The 19,609-nt window shown below is 39.5% G+C and overlaps 1 long non-coding RNA gene across 1 annotated transcript; it reads right to left on the minus strand.

Moving 5' to 3' along the window:
* Window positions 1-2,741: 2,741 nt before the first annotated feature.
* Window positions 2,742-13,602, minus strand: LOC114916792 (uncharacterized). The gene is made up of 2 exons (XR_003805390.2): window positions 13,513-13,602; window positions 2,742-2,983 (listed from the first exon to the last, which is right to left on the minus strand). It is a non-coding gene; the product is annotated as an uncharacterized LOC114916792 (long non-coding RNA).
* Window positions 13,603-19,609: the final 6,007 nt, after the last annotated feature.

Raw genomic sequence — 19,609 nt, forward strand, 5'->3', positions numbered from 1 at the left:
GAAGAAACAGTGCTTACACTCTGAAAATTAAAATGAAAGGGTTTGATTGGCTGTTGTTCATCCTAGGTGGAACATGACAGTGACTGTTTTTGCAAACAAAAAACAGATAAAACTTCCACACCTAGTTCTCCCTCTCAATGGACTCCCTCCGATGGCCATGTTTTGAGCAGCGGCAGCACGTCTGGGGCGGCGTGGTTATGGAAGCCGGCCGCGCACGACGGTGGTGGTGTGGTAGTCGAAGCCGGCCATGAGGATGGCGGTGGTGGCGAAAATCGTTCGCAGCACGCGCGTCTCCGGGGTCCTTCGTCGCGCGAAAATTGTCCGACCAGATCTCCTCTGGCGCCGGCCGCTCCGTCCAATCAAACCTCCTCTGGTGCGCGCCTCTCCGCCCGACCAGACAGCCTTAGCTCCGTCCACAGCTCTGCCCAACCAGACCTCCGCCCGGGACTCCTCAACCGCCCACACGTCTCACCAGGGTGGGTCTTTCGTGGTGAAACTTTGAGAGAGAGAGAGTGAAGGGTGAGAATAAGAGAGAAGAAAAAGAGAAGAAAAAGAGACGTTAAAGTGAAGGTGAGAAACGGAGAATGAGAAAGAGAAAGTGAAAAGTGAGACTTGAACGAAATAAAAAAAAAAAAAAAAAAGACGTTGGGATGCTTATAAACAATTTGCATTGGAGTAAAAATTGTAAAAATGTAGTATGGGTTGCTTATGAGTGATGTGGCACAGTGGGACCTATTTAAAGTGGTTGGGAGTTGCTTATAAGCAACTCCCATTGTAGATGCTCTAATAAAGCAAGATATGTGATTAAATTGATGACAAATTTGTTTATAATTTTCTCAAAGTAAGGATTAAGAAATTAATCAATATTTTAGAAAAATAATATTAAGATGACCATACATTAATAATATTAAATTAAATAACCTCAAGCGTGTGGTTCAGCGGTAGGGGTTGATCCACGCTTAAGCAAGGTTAGGGGTTCGAATCCTGCCTTATGTATGCAGCCGCGATAAATCTTGGGGCCAGCTATCCCACCCTTTGAGGTGCCTCCAACGTAGCGAGGAGATTAGTCACTGCTGTCGGCGGTGGATACTCCAGGGACGAACAAAAAAAAAATTAAATTATTTTTTAATTAAAATTCACTCTTATTTTTATTATTATTTTTGAGACAGTGATTAACATAACTCACTTCCTAATAGCTTAGCTTTGATTTTACGGACAGCAGAACCAGGTAAGGATTCAACCAATTCCTTTCTGTCTTTTTCTTTTTTTAATTTATGTTCATTTGTGTTAATTTTTTTTTTTCGTCCGTGGATACCGATCGAACTCCTGACCTTGCTTAAGCGTGGATCAACCCCTACCGCTGAACCACACGCTTGAGGTTTCATTCGTGTTAATTTGACGATTTTGAAAATGGGGTATTTTTCTTTCAACACATAACATATGGGTTTAATTTTCCAACAGTAAATTACATTGGCATTTTAAAAAATTATATAAATAATTTCAATTATTTACTTTTATAATAAATAATGATCTTTAATTGTTCAGTCAAAAAAAGTAACCTTTAATTGTTTGAAAAAAAAATTATTACATTAGCATTCATTATTCGTTACATTAACTTTTTAATCATTTAAAAAATATTACATTATAACTCTTTAATTATTTTTAAAAATAATACGCTATAACTTTTTTAAAGAAGGTTAATGTAAACATTACCAAAAAAAAATCAAATATTGTTATTATATTTTCACACAACTTCAAGAAACATTATTATAATTTATTCATTTTCTTATCAATAATTGATGACTGATGTATGATTCGTCAGTAAATATTCAATGAGTCCATTAGTTTAAATTTATTTTAATTAAAATACATATTTGCTTAAATTAATCATTTTAAAAATAATTTTATAAACTTAAAAAATTACTTTAAAAAATACTTTGTTCATGATATTTTTGAGTTTTAAAAAACCGTATTTTAACTATTATCCTTTTTGAAAAGAGGATTGCTACGTCCACCAAACAAAACATCGACACAGCCTCCGAAATAAAGTTTTGACACCTTTTAATAATTATATTAAAAAATATTATTTAATTTAATGTTTTATAATTTATGTTAATTTTGCATAATTCGAAACAGTCTCCAAACTTTTAAAATTTTGACACCTTTCAGTAATCATATTATTAAATAATTATTTTATTTAATTTTTTATAATTCGAAACGGCTTTAGGAGCGTTATTTCGGAGGAAAAAACGTTTCTTTTGAAAAGTACAAAATGGAGACAAAATAAACTAATACTAATCAAAGGAAAAGGCAAAAGCAAAACCCATTGTCAGAGAAATATTGTAAATAGCTAATTGCAATTTTACGCAGAAATTATTCTGAATTACGTAAAATGTAAAACAATTGTATCATTTCACATACACAGTACTAAATTAAAAAAATGGAAAATTAAATCATAGCAAGATTAATTTTGCGAGTAAATGGTCAAAAGTTTTTGCCCCAGCCCCAATTACTATAAAAAAGAACAAAAGCCATTTATATGTTATAGACACACACGCCATTTTAACTTTTCAAACCACAAAAATGTCATTCGATTAGCACTTTGAAAATTATTGTGCTGCGCTAATTATGCACATTAACAATATATTTTTATTTTCAAATAAAATGCATAGTTAAGGCAATTCAGCCAATTTTGAGGCCAAAATAAAATAAAGGAATTTATAAGCTGAAATGGGATTGAGTTATAGCAATTAGGAAAGCAGCACCAAAAATAATGCATATCATAATCGAATGTTTGAACTTTGAACATGAACACGAAACACTAACCATAAAAGATCATCCAACAAAACAAGATGAAAATTTGTATCTAGCTATTAAGATAATGTATCAAGCGCGATCACAAATTCACCGAAATGAAAAAAGAAATCCCTCAAAAGACACGGTAAGATTTTCCCATGGTACTCTTCGGATACAAGCACCTAACCTGAAATCAACAAAAATTCATCGTAAGATTGAGCAAATAAAAATAGAATGAACAGTTGCAAATGCGACACCGGCACATTTGTGCCCAAAGTCATCAGTGTACAGGTAGGAGGGTTCGACCACCACCCTATCAGCCGCCGAATGGCAGGACCAGGTAGCCGAACGTCAATCGGCCACCTGGATCGGCCTATCATCACTTGGTATTCTTAATCAGAGATTAGGGATTAATTAGTCGATTAAAGTGTATTACCTAATACGGTAAATATGTTGCAGGGCCCATGGAGTCCAGGGCCCATAAATGTCAGTATAAATAGCTCAGGTCAAAAGGTAACGTCACTGTTCATTAATTACCCTAGATATTTGTGTTTGTCCTGACTTGAGCGTTGGAGTGCCTTTTGCAGGTACCAACCCCTTCATCCACGTGTCGGATCGGAGTTCTCGTTCGGCCTTTGGACTACTAGAAGACTTAGTGTGCCCATCAGACAGGTACATTTGGCGCCCACCGTGGGGCCGAACGGAGAGTTCGAAGATTAATTGGATTAAGTCATGGCGATAACTAGGAGAACAAATACGCAGGACCACCAACACGAGAATGAAGAACATGTTGAGGTTGTTGACGAAACGGATCTTTCTGAAGCTGTTCGGGTGTTAAAGCAGGAAATGGAGATCATGAAACAGCAACGAGAAAAAGATGCAAGGGAACTTGCGGCCTTGAAAGCCGAGAACAAGGCCTTAAAAAAGGATAACATGTCATGGAAACCCTCCCAAGCGGCAAACTCGCAAACTCAAGGGTCTTATCAGTCCCAGGCGATCCACACCTCGGTTCCCCATGCTTCGGCAGCAGCACCCAAGAAGTTCCCTTCGGCCCTCCCCACAGTTGGTCGTCCTGCAGATGTAGCAACTATCGGATCGCACCGACATCCTTTCACCCCCTCTATTATGCAACTCCCCTTAATGGACAATTGGAAATCTCTGCCTATTGACAAATATGATGGTACAACAGATCCTAACGAACATTTGGATGTTTTCTTAACGCAGGTAACTTTGAGCACCACGGATGATGCCGCGTTGTGTTGGATTTTTCCAACATCCCTCAAGGGCAGGGCCTTGAGTTGGTTCACTCGGCTTCCCCCCAATTCCATTGACTCGTTCAACACTTTGTCGTCCCACTTTACTATTCAGTTTGCAACAAGTCGCCCTCACAGTTTGACGTCCTTGTCGCTGGTTAGCCTTCGACAAGACAAGAAGGAGTCGCTTCGAACTTTCATGGATCGGTTCAACAAGGCAACCTTGGAGATCCGAGATCTTAATCCGGCTGTAGCGCTCCACCATCTCACAACAGCTTTGAAACCTGGACCATTTGTTAATAACATCTGCAAGAAACCTCCTTCGGACATGAATGACCTACGAAGGTGGGTAGATAAATACATGCAGATGGAAGAATTGGCAGAGTATCGCAATCAGGCCCGAGCCGAATAGGGTAGAAAACTTGAGAAGCAACCAGAACAACCATACAGGGGGCGAGGTAAAGAGTTAACCTTACGTGATCGACCTGCGCGAGGTCCGAAGTACTCCCATTACACACCACTCAATGCAAGCCGAGCCGTTGTGCTTGAACAAGCACTCGCCTCAGAAGTGTTAGCAGTCCCAAACAGAGCCTCAACACCACCCCGCGCCGATGTCAACAAATCTTGCAAGTATCACCACAATCGCGGACATTCGACCGAAGAGTGCACGGCGTTGAGAGATAAAATTGAAGATTTGATCAAACAAGGGCAACTCAGAAATTTCGTGGATCAGCCAAACTCATCTCGCCATCAGTCAACATACCAACCTCGGCAGCAAGACAGGTCGGACCACTCAGATAGGCATCGCCGCGAGCGCAACCGATCAAGGGATCGGAAATAGGACCCTCATACAACGCATCGTCGGGTAATCAACACGATTGCCGGGGGTTTTGCCGGTGGCGGGTCGACATCATCGGCTCAAAAACGACATTTGCGAGTTGTTCGATCGGTGAATGCTCTTGAGCAACGGGTGACTCGGCGATTGCCCACTATCACATTCACTGATGAGGATTTTAAGGGCATTGATCCAGTTCAGGATGATCCTATGGTCATCAGCGTAGAAATACGCAATTGTATTGTGAAGAAGACACTAATTGATCAGGGCAGTTCGGCTGATATTCTATATTGGAACACTTTCGTACAGCTCGGTATCCCCGAAGAAGAGCTAACCCCCTACAATGAGCCGCTGGTTGGTTTTGCAGGGGAAAGGGTCAACACCAAGGGATTCATTAAACTCTCTACTCGGTTTTGTTTCGACGAAAGGGAGCACCGAGATATCCAGGTGAAATATATCGTCGTCCAAGCTAACACATCTTATAACATACTACTTGGTCGGCCATCATTGAATGCCCTGGGGGCAATTGTGTCAACCCCGCATCTGGCTATGAAGTTCCCATCGGCCAAAGGAAACATTCTCACCATACACGCCGATCAAAAGGCAGCTCGGGAGTGTTATTTTGCTAGCTTGCGCGTACCACCTATTCAAGAAAAATCAGCAAAATCAAGGAGGGTTCATGCGATCACCCCTTCTCCAGAATCGGCTTCACTATGTGACCTCGATCCACGAATGAATGATGAAAGGGCAGAACCGATGGAAGAAAAGATCCCAATACAAATCGGAAAACAGGCATCTCAAGTCACCTACATCGGCAGTGGTTTGTCAGACACCGAAAGACTTGAATTGAGTAAAGTAATTGCCTCGAACAAAGACTTGTTTGCCTGGACTCCGTCCGACATGCCTGGAATAGATCCGAGCTTTATGTGTCACAGGCTATCGATCTGCTCGGCCGCTAAACCCGTGGCACAAAGAAAAAGGAAAATGGGATCGGAGAGAAAAGCTGCTGTTGAGTTAGAAGTAGCCATGTTATTGCAAGCCCGCTTCATTAGGGAAGTACAGTACACCACATGGCTAGCCAATGTAGTCATGGTTAAAAAGCCAAGCGGCAAATGGCGAATGTGCACAGATTATACCAATTTCAACAAGGCATGCCCGAAAGATGCCTATCCACTACCTAACATTGACCGCTTGGTTGATGGGGCGTTTGGACATCGTTTATTGACTTTCTTGGATGCTTACTCAGGCTACAATCAAATACGCATGCACCCGCAGTACGAAGAGAAAACAGCTTTCATCACGGACTCGGCCAACTACTGCTACCGAGTCATGCCCTTCGGCCTAAAAAACGCCGGAGCAACGTACCAACGACTTATGGACAAAATTTTCAAACATCAGATCGGCTGAAACTTGGAAGTTTATGTTGATGATATGGTTGTCAAATCAGATGACCTCGGCACCCACCAAAGTGATCTTGAAGAAGTTTTCAAGCAAGTCTGAAAGCATGACATGAGACTGAACCCTGAAAAATGTGTCTTCGGTATAGCGGGGGGTAAGTTTCTTGGATTCATGCTATCTGCCAGAGGTATTGAAGCTAACCCGGATAAATGTCAATCGGTCATCGGCATGCGATGCCCGCATAATATTAAAGAAGTTCAAGTGTTATCCGGACGACTCACGTCTCTTTCTCGGTTCCTTCCCTGCCTAGCCGAAACTGCTAAGCCCATCCTCGGGTTGTTAAAAAATGCCAATAAGTTCACTTGGACTGCAAAGTGTGAAGAATCATTCAAGATCCTCAAACATCGACTCGGCACACCCCCGATACTTTCAAAACCCGATCCAAGCCTCAACATGATAGTGTATTTGTGTGTTTCTAATGAGGCAATCAGCGCCGTCCTCGTGCAAGAAAAAGAATCTCAGAAGCCGGTATATTTCGTGAGTCGAATGCTACAAGATGCCGAAAAAAGATACCAACTACTCGAGAAGATGGCACTCGGCTTGGTCCACACAGCACGACGTCTTCGGCAGTATTTTCACAGCCATAAGGTTATCGTTCGGACTGATTGTCCCATTGCCAAGGTCCTACGAAAACCCGAGCTAGCAGGACGAATGATGGCCTGGTCTGTAGAGTTATCTGAATTTGACATAGCGTTTGAACCAAGAGGACCGATCAAATCTCAGTGCCTAGTCGACTTCGTCAATGAGTTGCAACCGATGGGCCATTTTGAGAATGATCAATGGGTACTTCGTGTTGACGGTTCGTCTAATAACCAAGGAAGTGGGGCGGGAATAATTCTCGAAGGACCAACAGGCTTGGCACTTGAGCAATCCCTTCGTTTCGCTTTCAAAGCCTCAAATAATCAAGCCGAATACGAGGCATTACTGGCGGGATTGAGGTTGGCTCGGGAAGTTGGCGTTCGGAATTTGCTATGTTGGATTGATTCAAAAGTTGTTTCGGAGCAGGTCAACGAGAATTTTCAGGTTAAGGATGCCCAACTGTTAAAATACTATCATACTTTTCAAAACATGTGCCAACATTTTGACCAAGTATCGGTGAAGCACACTCCCCGCGAATATAATGACAGGGCAGATCAGCTAGCCAGACTGGCAACCAGCAATCGGAAACCAGGATAGCTTCGAACCACCCTTCATTTGGAACTCTCAACCCCAAGCATTGAGGTAGTTGAATGCTTATCAGTCTCCGAGCAGTCGGCAACATGGATGACCGACATATTACGATTCATCATTGAAGGAGTCGTGCCGACATGTCCTTCGGCAGCCAAAAAGTTAAGAACCCAAGCTGTGAGATATTCTGCTATAGGAGGGGAGCTTTTTCGAAGAGGTTTCTCGTCTCCTTTACTCAAGTGTTTAAACAATGAAGAGGCCAATTATGTGTTGCGGGAAGTGCATGAAGGAATCTGCGGCTCTCATTCGGGAGGGAGAACTTTAGCAACAAAGGTCCTTCGGGCCGCTATTATTAGCCGACACTCAAATCTGATTAAATGGAATTCGTCAAAAAATGCATCCAATGCCAAAAGCATGGCAATTTGATACATGCATCAGCTGAGCAGCTACACAGCATCACTTCCCCATGGCCGTTTGCCATATGGGGAATGGATATATTAGGACCGTTTCCACTCGCTAAAGGGCAATGCAAGTTCTTGCTGGTCGCGGTGGATTATTTTACTAAGTGGATTGAGGCCTAACCTCTCGCAACAATCACGGCAAACAATGTGAAGAAGTTCCTCTGGAAGAGTGTCATCACACGATTCGGTATCCCACATGCCATCATCACAGATAATGGACTTCAGTTCGTAGATCAGAAGTTCAATAAGTTCCTTCAGGACTTGGGGATTAAACACCGATTCACATCAGTTGAGCACCCACAGTCAAATGGCCAAGCCGAAGCGGCCAACAAGGTCATCCTCTCGGAACTAAAGAAGCGCCTAGGGAAAGCCAAGGGCACATGGGCCGAAGAGCTTTTGGAAGTGTTATGGGCGTATCGTTGTACCCCTCAATCCACCACCCAGGAGACCCCCTTCCGATTGACATATGGTGTTGATGCAATGATACCCGTCGAAGTAGGCGAACCCTCGTTCCGCCGAGCACATTTCGATGAACTCACTAATGATGCATCTATTCGGGTGGATATTGATTTAGTCGACGAGGTACGTGCTAAGGCTCGGATCGTGGCCAAAGCGTGTAAGCAGAGGATGACTCGAAGATTCAATTCTAATCTCGCTAAGAGAAGCTTCAAGGAGGGAGATTTAGTGTGGCGAGTACAAGGGTCGGCAAGACGCAATCCGCGAGAAGGCAAGCTGGCGGCAAATTGGGATGGCCCATTTCGAGTCCGACACAGCCTCGACAACGGAGCATATAAGCTTGAAGAGCTCTCGGGCAAGATCATCCCAAGAACGTGGAACGCGTCGCATTTGAAAACATACTATAGTTAAGGTTGTAATATAATGACAATGTAATTCCAAAGTGCACTCTTTTCCTTGATCGGTCTTTTCTCCCCTTATAAAAAAGTGAAAAGGGGTTTTGGCCGACAAGGTTTTTAACGAGGCACACACATCAATGAAAGACAATTCATGTCATGGTTATTCTTACTCTTCTACTTGTTCCAAAATATAAAAAGGTTTCCCTCCCGAGTTGGTCAACTCGGCTAAGGATGTACCATCACAATCATCAAAAAAGGTTTCCCTCCCGAGTTGGTCAACTCGGCTAAGGATGTACCTTGACAATCATCAAAAAAGGTTTCCCTCCCGAGTTGGTCAACTCGGCTAAGGATGTACCTTCACAATCAATAAAAGAGGTTTCCCTCCCGAGTTAATCAATTCCGAGTGACCTCCACTCAGTTTTGCTAGCAAGACAAGGTAATTCCAAGTAACCTCTACTCGGTTTTGCTAGCAAGACAAGGCAATTCCGAGTGACCTCTACTCGGTTTTACCAGCAAGACAATGCAATTCCGAGTGACCTCCACTCGGTCTTGCTCAAAAAGCAGAGCAATTTCGAGTGACTCCACTCGGTCTTGCTCAAAAAGCAAGGCAATACCGAGTGACTCCACTCAGTTTTGCTAGCAAGACAAGGCAATTCCGAGTGACCTCTACTCGATTTTGCCAGCAAGACAATGCAAGTCCGAGTGACCTCCATTCGGTCTTGCCTAAAAAACAAGGCAATTCCGAGTGACCTCTACTCGGTTTTGCCAGCAAGACAAGGCAAGTCCGAGTGACCTCCACTCGGTCTTGCTCAAAAAGCAGAGCAATTCCGAGTGACTCCACTCGGTCTTGCTCAAAAAGCAAGGCAATTCCGAGTGACCTCCACTCGGTCTTGCTCAAAAAGCAGAGCAATTCCGAGTGACTCCACTCGGTCTTGCTCAAAAAGCAAGGCAATACCGAGTGACTCCACTCGGTTTTGCTAGTAAGACAAGGCAATTCTGAGTGACCTCTACTCGGTTTTGCCAGCAAGACAATGCAAGTTCGAGTGACCTCCATTCGGTCTTGCCTAAAAAACAAGGCAATTCTGAGTGACCTCTACTCGGTTTTGCCAGCAAGACAAGGCAAGTCCGAGTGACCTCCACTCGGTCTTGCTCCAAAAGCAGAGCAATTCCGAGTGACTCCACTCGGTCTTGCTCAAAAAGCAAGGCAATTCCGAGTGACTCCACTCGGTTTTGCTAGCAAGACAAGCAATTCCGAGTAACCTCCACTCGGAATTGCTAGCAAGACAAGGAAATTCCGAGGGACTCCACTCGGTCTTGCTCCAGAATACAAGTGTTTTTTCATTTTTACAAACAATAATACCGATTCGGCTACTTATTACTTAAGTCTTACGTGCAAATTTGACAAGTACTTCGAATGAAGAAGACGTATTAAAGACACAAGTCAAAAAGAGACAATATCATTGCATTCTAAAAAGGGAGGCTCTATCGGCCCCCGGTCTACACTTGTTCAAACAAAAGTTAAAAGTTACATAAGACCTATCAAACACTAAACTACTCTTCTGGAGTTCGGGCTGCATCGGCTTGAATGACAGTTTCGGGATTTCCTTCGGCCTCATTCTCGGGTTCCGGGTTTCCCTCATCCATGGTGTCTTCCTCAGAAGAGGTTTCGACATCTTCTGCATGGGGGGCATCCTCTGGCTCTTCCCCATCGGGATTTGCCCCTTCGGGCATATCAGTAAAAGACATCAATGACCCTTGGTAAAAATCTTGGGTCATATCAAACTCGAAGCCCTCTTCAAATTGGTCGAAGTGCTTGGCCTGCCGAACAGCGTGTTTAAACCCAACTTCATGTTGAGCAGCAATCTTCTCTTTCACCTGCTCCTTTAGGCTGTTGTACTCGGCCTGAGCCTCCTCCAGTCGGCGTCGCTCTTCATTAGCTGCTTTTTGAAGGTTCAGGCGAAAAGTATCATTGTCTCGCCGAACAGCATCCAACTCGGCCACCAGATCCCGATTTTTGGCCGCCACTTCTTCATTAACCGCGATAGCTTCGACGGCGGTCCTCTCGGCCTCCTCTAAACTTTGTTTCAGGTGCACCACCTCGTCGATGGGTTCCATGGCTAGGTGATGAGCTAGGGCCAATGAGCGAGTTTGCACCTCGCAGTAAAGTCTCCACTTGGCTCTTACATCCAGGCTAGCCAAGAACTCCTGCCCGAAAGGAGACACAATGTCAGGCCGAATCATCGTCTCGGCCGACACATCGTCACCAAGAAAGGCACGAGACATTAGCTGAGGCGGCACCACAATCACAGTCCGATTGGGTGATGCCTCGGGCACTGACTTGGCCTTCTTAGCACGTTCTGGATTTTCCTCAGCGCTTTTCCTTTTACGACGTTCCCGACTGGTCTCCTTTCCCTTTTTTCCCTTCTTTTTTTTGCGTTCGGGAGAAGGAGGCGTTCGGTCATCATTATCTGGTCGGGGGGTGCGTGCAACTTCCGAAGTGCCTACACCCCCGGCCTGTCTGACTTGCTTCGCCCGAGCAGCAAGCAAGTTGCGAATATTCAGCTCGTCGGCACCGCTGGTAACCATGATTCCTGCAAAAAGGGTTAGGTAAACATCAATAGGAATTTAATTGACAGTCGAAATAGGACAGATAACATACCTATCAAGTCATTCCACCAACGTGAAGATTCAACCAAGTTAATTAAAGACCTAGTTGGCAAGCACCGAGGAAGACGAAGTAATAACTTCAGGTCCTCCCGCTCTTCGGTCGTCAGCATCTTTTTCGGCACTACGTCGTAAGGCCGAGGGGTACGAGTCCAATATAGTGGAAATAGAGGCTTCTCGTCCTTGTCAAAGAAAAAGCGTCGTCCATTAGGCCTGATAGTCACTCGGAAAAATCCAGCCTTGAAGTTTTTATATGATGAAGTGAAACTATCCAGTAGTAGTCGATCCCCCACTCGGCTTAAGGAGTGGCACTTCGTCAAGACAGAAGGCCGAGACGAGTAGAAATACAGAAAGAGGAGTGGAGAGGGCTTAATGTCAATACACTTACACAGGTGTTTGAAACCTTGCAATTGCGCCCAGCTATTCGGGTGCAATTGGGTAGGGGCAACGTTTAGCACTCTCAACACCCCATAGTAAATTCGTCAAACGGCAGCTTGACCTTGAGATCCCGAAGGAGGCAATCGTACATATAGAACGACTCCATCTTCGCTCCACTTTGATCAAGACAGACCATGTCAGGATTCGGAAAGGCGTTATTCCGGCATGACCGAACTCCAATCGGATAAGGAGCCTCAGTGGCGTCAAAGTTCAAGCATTTGGTGTAATCCAGCAGGTTGGTGATCATGCCCGTGTCTCGATAACGCGAGTAGTAGGAGGTTACCTCCCCATTGACCCACTCGTAACCCGACACATCGGATGGACCGTATCGCTGCCGATTCGATACGCGTTTCGTCGTCTCTTGAATCTCTTCACTCCCGCTGGTAGAAGTTTCCCCTGAAGAAGAAACATCATCATCCAGTCTTTCGACGTCAACTGGAGACCGAACCGCACTTGGACGACTTGAAGCACTAGACAAGGATCCCTCGGACGACGACGACTGGGAGCTGCCGACCGATGAGCTTGTAGAAGTATTAACCATGGCGATAACAACTTACCAATTCTTTCAAAGGATCACAATCATTAGTTGGATCGGCTTCAGAGACCTTCGGCTACCACAATTCGGTTGAGAGCAATACGTGTGAATGGCCCTACCACGCAGCTATTTATAGGCTCAAAAAACGGGCGGGAAAATTCAAGTTTTGAAAATACGTAACCGTTCGATTCCCGAGATCCAACGGTTACAAGTACGCAACCGTTCACCTTACCCTAGTAACTGTCTCCGTTTTACCCTTAAAGAAAGCTTCACCTTCCTTCAAGGCTGGGGGGCAGTGTACAGGTAGGAGGGTTTGGCCACCACCCTATCGGCCACCGAATGGCAGGACCAGGTAGCCGAACGTCAATCGGCCACCTGGATCGGCCTATCATCACTTGGTATTCTTAATCAGAGATTAGGGATTAATTAGCCGATTAAAGTGTATTACCTAATACGGTAAATATGTTGCAGGGCCCATGGGGTCCAGGGCCCATAAATGTCAGTATAAATAGCTCAGGTCAAAAGGTAACGTCACTGTTCATTAATTACCCTAGATATTTGTGCTTGTCCTGACTTGAGCGTTGGAGTGCCTTTTGCAGGTACCAATCCCTTCATCCACGTGTCGGATCAGAGTTTTCGTTCGGCCTTTGGACTACTAGAAGACTTAGTATGCCCATCAGACAGGTACATCATCTAAAGCAAAAAATTAAACACATGCCAATAACATCATTTGACAAACTTCCATTCTTTGATTTGAAATCACATTAGGTGAGATCACAGTCACACTAGGAATGGAAATTAAGGGCATATTGGACAGGTTTAATGTAAGAAAAAGAAACAAGGACATATGACAGCATCATCTACATAAGCATATAAGATAAAACCTATGATAAACATGGATTTGATCCGTGCACATTTAATATTCATGACTACATAGCTGAACTTTTTAATTACACCAATATCTACAAGAACATATAACTAGTAAAGCACAGAAAAAAAAAATGTAAAAGCAGCAGAAGTTTTTACTACATATTATGAGTGAACTACTCACATTCTGCCAGTTCTTTTTCAACAAGGATACCCAGCCTGAAACTTGTTATACTAGGAAATCAACACGACAAGACAACTCATGCTGCCTACCTTTTGTTTTTTTTTTAAACTAAGATTACTTACCCTCAAAATTTCCTATATATAGAATTATAGAATTTGTTTTTTTGTTTCAATCACGTACACAAGCCACAAGGTATCAAAACGAACTAACGAAATAAAACAATAAACTACTGTGAAGGCTCTGAAGGCCCTTTCGACCAACTCGATCACCATAATCCATAAGATAAAAAAAAATTCAACTATTTTAAAGTTTTATCCCAGTCGGTATAGGAAATTTCTTAATTCGGTACAAAAAATGTAATACCTATCTATATATAGTACGTTTATTGTATGAGGAAAAGTTCACAGGTGTCTCATCCATGGAGAAATTTCTTATTTATATTATTTAACTAGTGTAATAATGCTTGTAAAAAAAACTAGTATAATAATAATGTGCGATGTTGTACTAGTATTAGATTTATAATTTTTACAGTACCATTTTTTAATTTATATATATATATATATAAATTATAACAGTATATATTATTATATATGCATATAAATATTTGCAATAGATATTATTATTATTAAATATGTATATAAATAATTATTGACTTGAAATATGTTTAAATAAAATTATATTCATAAATGTCTATTAAAAAGTATTGGCATAAAAAAATAGAGGTACGCCACCAAAAAGAAAAATAGATAAAGAGGAGGAGTGAGGGAAAATGAGGATGAATGAGTAAGTCCTATTTAACTTACTCGTTTAATAATTTTTTTATTATAAATAATGAATTTTATTGATGCAAATATTCCACTTTATTGATAACTTTTATTTTAACATAGTATTAATGCAAAAATATATTTTAGTATCGTTTTTGTACATTGATTTAGCAATATAGAAAGTGACGTAATTTATATTTTAAATTTTTTGCAATTTGAAGCAAGTGTTTACAGGCGTTGTAAAATAAATGTAATATGTGTTTGAGAAATTATTTTGGTTGTGGGGGTTGTGGCCTGTGGGGGAGGACAGAAGAGAAAAAAAGAAGAGGCAGAATAGAAAAAAGGTATATTGTTGGGGGAATGGGGTGGGAGAAGGTAGGTGCTAGCGGTAGGTGCAGGGGAAGTAGGTGCATGAGGAGGAGCAAGTCATATGAAAAGGTCTCAAGAACCCACTTCTTTTTTTACATCACTTCACTAATACATATACAATATCATTTTTAACCCATATAAATTTCCTTTACTACTCATAATATATTTTTTATTTAATCAAAATTATATTACATGATATAACGCTTAGATTTGCAAATTTTGTATTTTATAAATTTTATTAAAGTCTCTACGTGTGTGTAATGAGAATCTAAATGCATGTTTTTTTTTTAATTTACTAAAATATTTACTTTTAGTTTTTCCGTAAAATAAATATAATTATTTCTTTAAATAACACATATATTAAGATTTTAGAATTATCGGAGTCTCAGTGGCGGAATATCAGAATTTTATGTAGAAAATCTTAATTTCAAATTTTATTGTTGTCCTTATATTTTTTTTTTATGAATAATAAAAAAATCCAAGAACAGATCCTTTAATTTTTATTCATATAATGAAATCATGAATGATTGGGGCTGGCTCCCAACTCCCAAGTTGGTGAGACGTCGTCGTAATTCATATGTTGTTAGTTTTCATTGTTGGAGCTAGGAATAGGAATGACAAATAAACCCGTACTTGTGAACCCATCCTGACTTTGATGGAAAATACCTGTTTTGACCGGGTACAGGTACGGGTACGGGTATATACTTACCCGTCCCGTCCCCGTCCTCGTTCTCATCCCCATCTCTGTCCCAGGTTAAATACCCGTTCCCGGTTAATTTTATTTTTAAAAGATTAATATTTTGTTCTAAAATGTAAAGAGTCACGCATGCTGAACAAGAGCAACGGAAATACTTCTAGGGTTTCAATTTTCAAACTCCATTCGACGACCAAGCACTCCAGCCACGGAGCAACCGGACCAGCCACGCAGTCCACTCGCCGTCGCTCGCAGTCCACTCGCCGTCCACGCAAACACTTCCTTTCCTCGCAGTCCACTCGCCGTCGCTCAATCAAAGTAGTAAGGCACGTAATAGCCTTTGTGGTGAGAGGTACTTCTCTCAGCTGCTTGTCATTTCCGGCCATCTTTAAAAAGAGTGGAAATTCCCCTTTATTCATTTTGATTAAAGGTGCTGATATGTAGTTGGAGACTTCTCTCAGATTTATTACCTTCATGGACTCACTTTTGCTATAGAGATATTATTCCTTTTAGTTAAAGAACTTATTGTGTAAGTTTTTTTTTTTTTTTTTTTTTTTTTTTTTTTTTTTGTCGTTGTCATCATTCGCATAATATCTAGTCTTCAATTATAAGCTATTTTTTTCATATGCCACCTTTTGTTTTATGCTTGGTTAGACTTTTCATGTTTTAAATTATGAAGCCTTTGCTCATTTCTTACATAACAACAAACTATTTTGAGACAAGCAGTATGGGAAAGTTTAGACTACGATCTGGTATTTCCTTATTTGGTATTTGTTGCTATTTGGAACAAAATAATTTTTGGATGGTTTTTTTTAATCCATATTGTAAGTGTGATCAAAACATTTTTATGTGATTCGTTTGTCTAGAAAGGAGGTGAAAATGGTTGTATTATTTCAGACCTGTACGTGAACCCAATGTTTTGTATCAAGCAACTTTATAGTCTGGCCAATTATCTTTTGGGCACTAGTTCTGTTCGGAGTGGTCAATTGTGGCACTGTCACACTGCCAATCTGCCACCAAGTTGCACAGCTTGCCCACCCTAAGTCCTGTTATGATGGAGAGGCCAGGAATTTCTGTTGATTCACACATAATTTCTGTTGGTTTAGATTATAAAAACAATTCAGTTTCAAGCAATCCAATTTAAAATATCCAACCTGTTTTTTTTTTAAAACTAAATCAATCCATATTACTTAAAATGGTTTGGTTTGAACTACCAAAACTTGTTTTCTGCTCCCTTATCTGTTGTAGGTCTGATTCACACATTTATGCTTTTTCCCTATATGTTGTGTACATCACAGTTACCAGCCCACTAATTTCTATCTCATGATTTTATTTATAGGCCTATTGAGTTTTACTATTTTACATTGCTGGCTTATTTTTCCCACTCTCAGTACCTCTTTTATATATTTATTTTCCACTTGCAAGATGAATTTTAATTTTTATTTGAGAAGTTTTAATTTATTTTGTTATTTGAACTCAACATTGTGGTTGTTTATTTGTGACATTACTCAACATTTGTGGTTGTTTAATTTGTAAGATTTTAATTATGTGTAGTTATTTATTATGATGTGAAATATTTGTAATTGTTTAATTATTAAGAAGTCTCTTGATTAAAATATAAGATAGACAAACAACCCAATTATCATTGTAATATAATATAAAGATAAGTTGGAAAAAAATTGTAAAAAAAAAAAATTAACGAGCACGGGTACGGGTATACCCGATACCCGACGGAGACGGAGATGAGATAAAAATTCCATACCCGCCGGGTATGGGGACGGGAACGGGTATAGGTTTCAGTCGCGGGAACGGGAACGGATATCATGAAAACCGTACCCGCCCCGCCCCGTTGCCATGCCTTTGGAGCATGCACAACATTTTATTTTCCTTTTAAAACTCCAGAAGCTTTGACCTTAATTATTTTATAATGCTAAAAGTAAAACGTGTTTAAAAAATAAACCATAGATTACAACTGTTGGAGTGCAATTTGTTAGACTTTTTTTCTGTGCCGTGATTCAGTAATATTTAGTGATTAATATTTTTTTTAGTGTTAATAACATTGATTATGAAAATCAAATATTGTATTATTTTAATTATATTAATAGATCATTACAAGAAATGTTACATATAGTGACATATAAAAAATGTCACTATAGATACAATAATGTAAATATATATCTTTTTGACATATAACTACTTACAATTTTAGTGTTAATTTTAAATAAAATTTAACAACATATTTTATGTGTCATTGCAATTTATACCATATTTTTTAACAATATACTAATATATATTATATTTATTATGTGAATAAAAGTAATTTTTATTAACACGTATTATGTCATTATATGTCACTATATAATAATTTTCTTATCGTGGATATTTGATATATATAAAACTTTTGATGCAAATGATTTGTAATGAATTGAATTATTAACTTAGCATATTCAGTTAGGTATTCTAATAACATATAAAAATAAGCAACCCACGTGGATTTATATATGTCACTTGAATTTTAAATAATTTATTTAATTTTTATATTAATGCAAGATTTTAACAAAAAAAATGCTTAATTTACAAATGTGTTTTCTCTTTCTTTACTATATCATATTATCTTTGTTATGTTAACATACAAATGTTAAACAATAATTAATTAGGTTTAATTTAAAGAAATTCAAAATCACATGTCACATATCAAAATATCATTTTCTTGTTAAAAAACTCATTAACAACTCAACTCTTATTAGATGCTCTAACTCTTATATGAATTTATATGAGTATTTTTTTATAGTTTTTTTCTTCAATAAAAGTATATTTAAGAGGCTTTTCTTAACTTTTTTTAATTTATCATTTTATTTTTATTTCTAAATTCTATTTCAATAATTTTTTTAAAAAAATATTAATAGTTAAAAATAGTATTATATGAGTGTATGTAACAAAATTTTACAATTTTTGATAATTTTTTGTATAACTAGTGTACTATCCGTACTGCCAAGCCGAGCTCCGAGCTCGGCACCATAGCACAAGATAATCTCGAACATGCGCTACGTGACGTCAGCTCGGCACCTAAATAGATCATAACTGATCCCAGGAGATCTCGATCCAGACGAGATCCTCTATCTAATCAGATTATAACTGATCTCAGGCCCAAGGCCCAACGCAACCCTAATTCACACTAAGGTACGTGCATTACTTATACGAGACTCATACTCATACAAACCCTAACTTTAGCATCGGAGTCTCTTTTGCAGGTACCACCCCCATCTTGGAACACCCAACGTACCAGCGAAGGAGGCTCACCAATCTTACCCAACAGATCGTCCCTGCCACCGATCTCCGGTAAGAACAACTAGAAAATATAACTTTTTATTAAGTCAACTAATTTTACTAGCAGCCTTAGTCTAAACTGTAATTGTTCAAAAAACAATATACAAGAGACTAGATCCAAATGCTGGTATGGAAAAATAAATTATCTCATTTTAAGAATAAATTAATTTTTTTTAATAAATTTTAACTTATAATAAATAGTACATTATTTTAAAATGTGTTAGAATTTCATCATGTTGTTAATATTCACATGCTTAATATATAGTCTATGCATTAGTGAAATTTGGCTATTTAACATCATATATATTATTAAGTTAGTTATTTTTTGAATCAACTTAAAAAATTACACCATGATAATTTTATAATTATTGCATCATTTTCTAAATCGATAATAAAAAGATAAACATTAATCATCAGATACTACGTGGTTTCTCCCCCTCTCTTTCGTGCTAAACTCTCATCTCCCTCTCATGAGTTTCACCTTGTCATTGCTTTCTTCCTGAAATCTCCAAGAACTTCATATTCTCCATCTCTCAAACATTCCCTATCTCGTGCTATGCTTCACTCTGCAACCATTCACCTGTATGCTTGTTTCTCACTCACTTTTCACATAGTTATTAGATTTATTTTCTAAAAATAATGTTTTCCACGTTCATTATTTTATACATATAATCTAATACCATAATTCATGTTCTATATCTTATTATTTCAACAATCTAATTCTTTAAGGCTTTAACTAAAAGTTTTTAATACATAGATCAAGTGTGTAAATTTTTAAAAAATTTAAAAACTATTTAATACTTCATTTCATTAATTTAAATCATAGTATAAAATATTTTCATGGTTATCCATCAATTTATATTAACGAAATGGAGTATTAAATATTTTTTTTAAAAAAATTATGATCTTAATTTATACATTAAATTTTTTTAATTCAACAGTT

This window comes from Cajanus cajan, chromosome 3 (assembly GCF_000230855.2).
Source record: "Cajanus cajan strain Asha chromosome 3, NIPB_CcT2T_4, whole genome shotgun sequence".
In the NCBI taxonomy this organism is placed as follows: domain Eukaryota; kingdom Viridiplantae; phylum Streptophyta; class Magnoliopsida; order Fabales; family Fabaceae; genus Cajanus; species Cajanus cajan.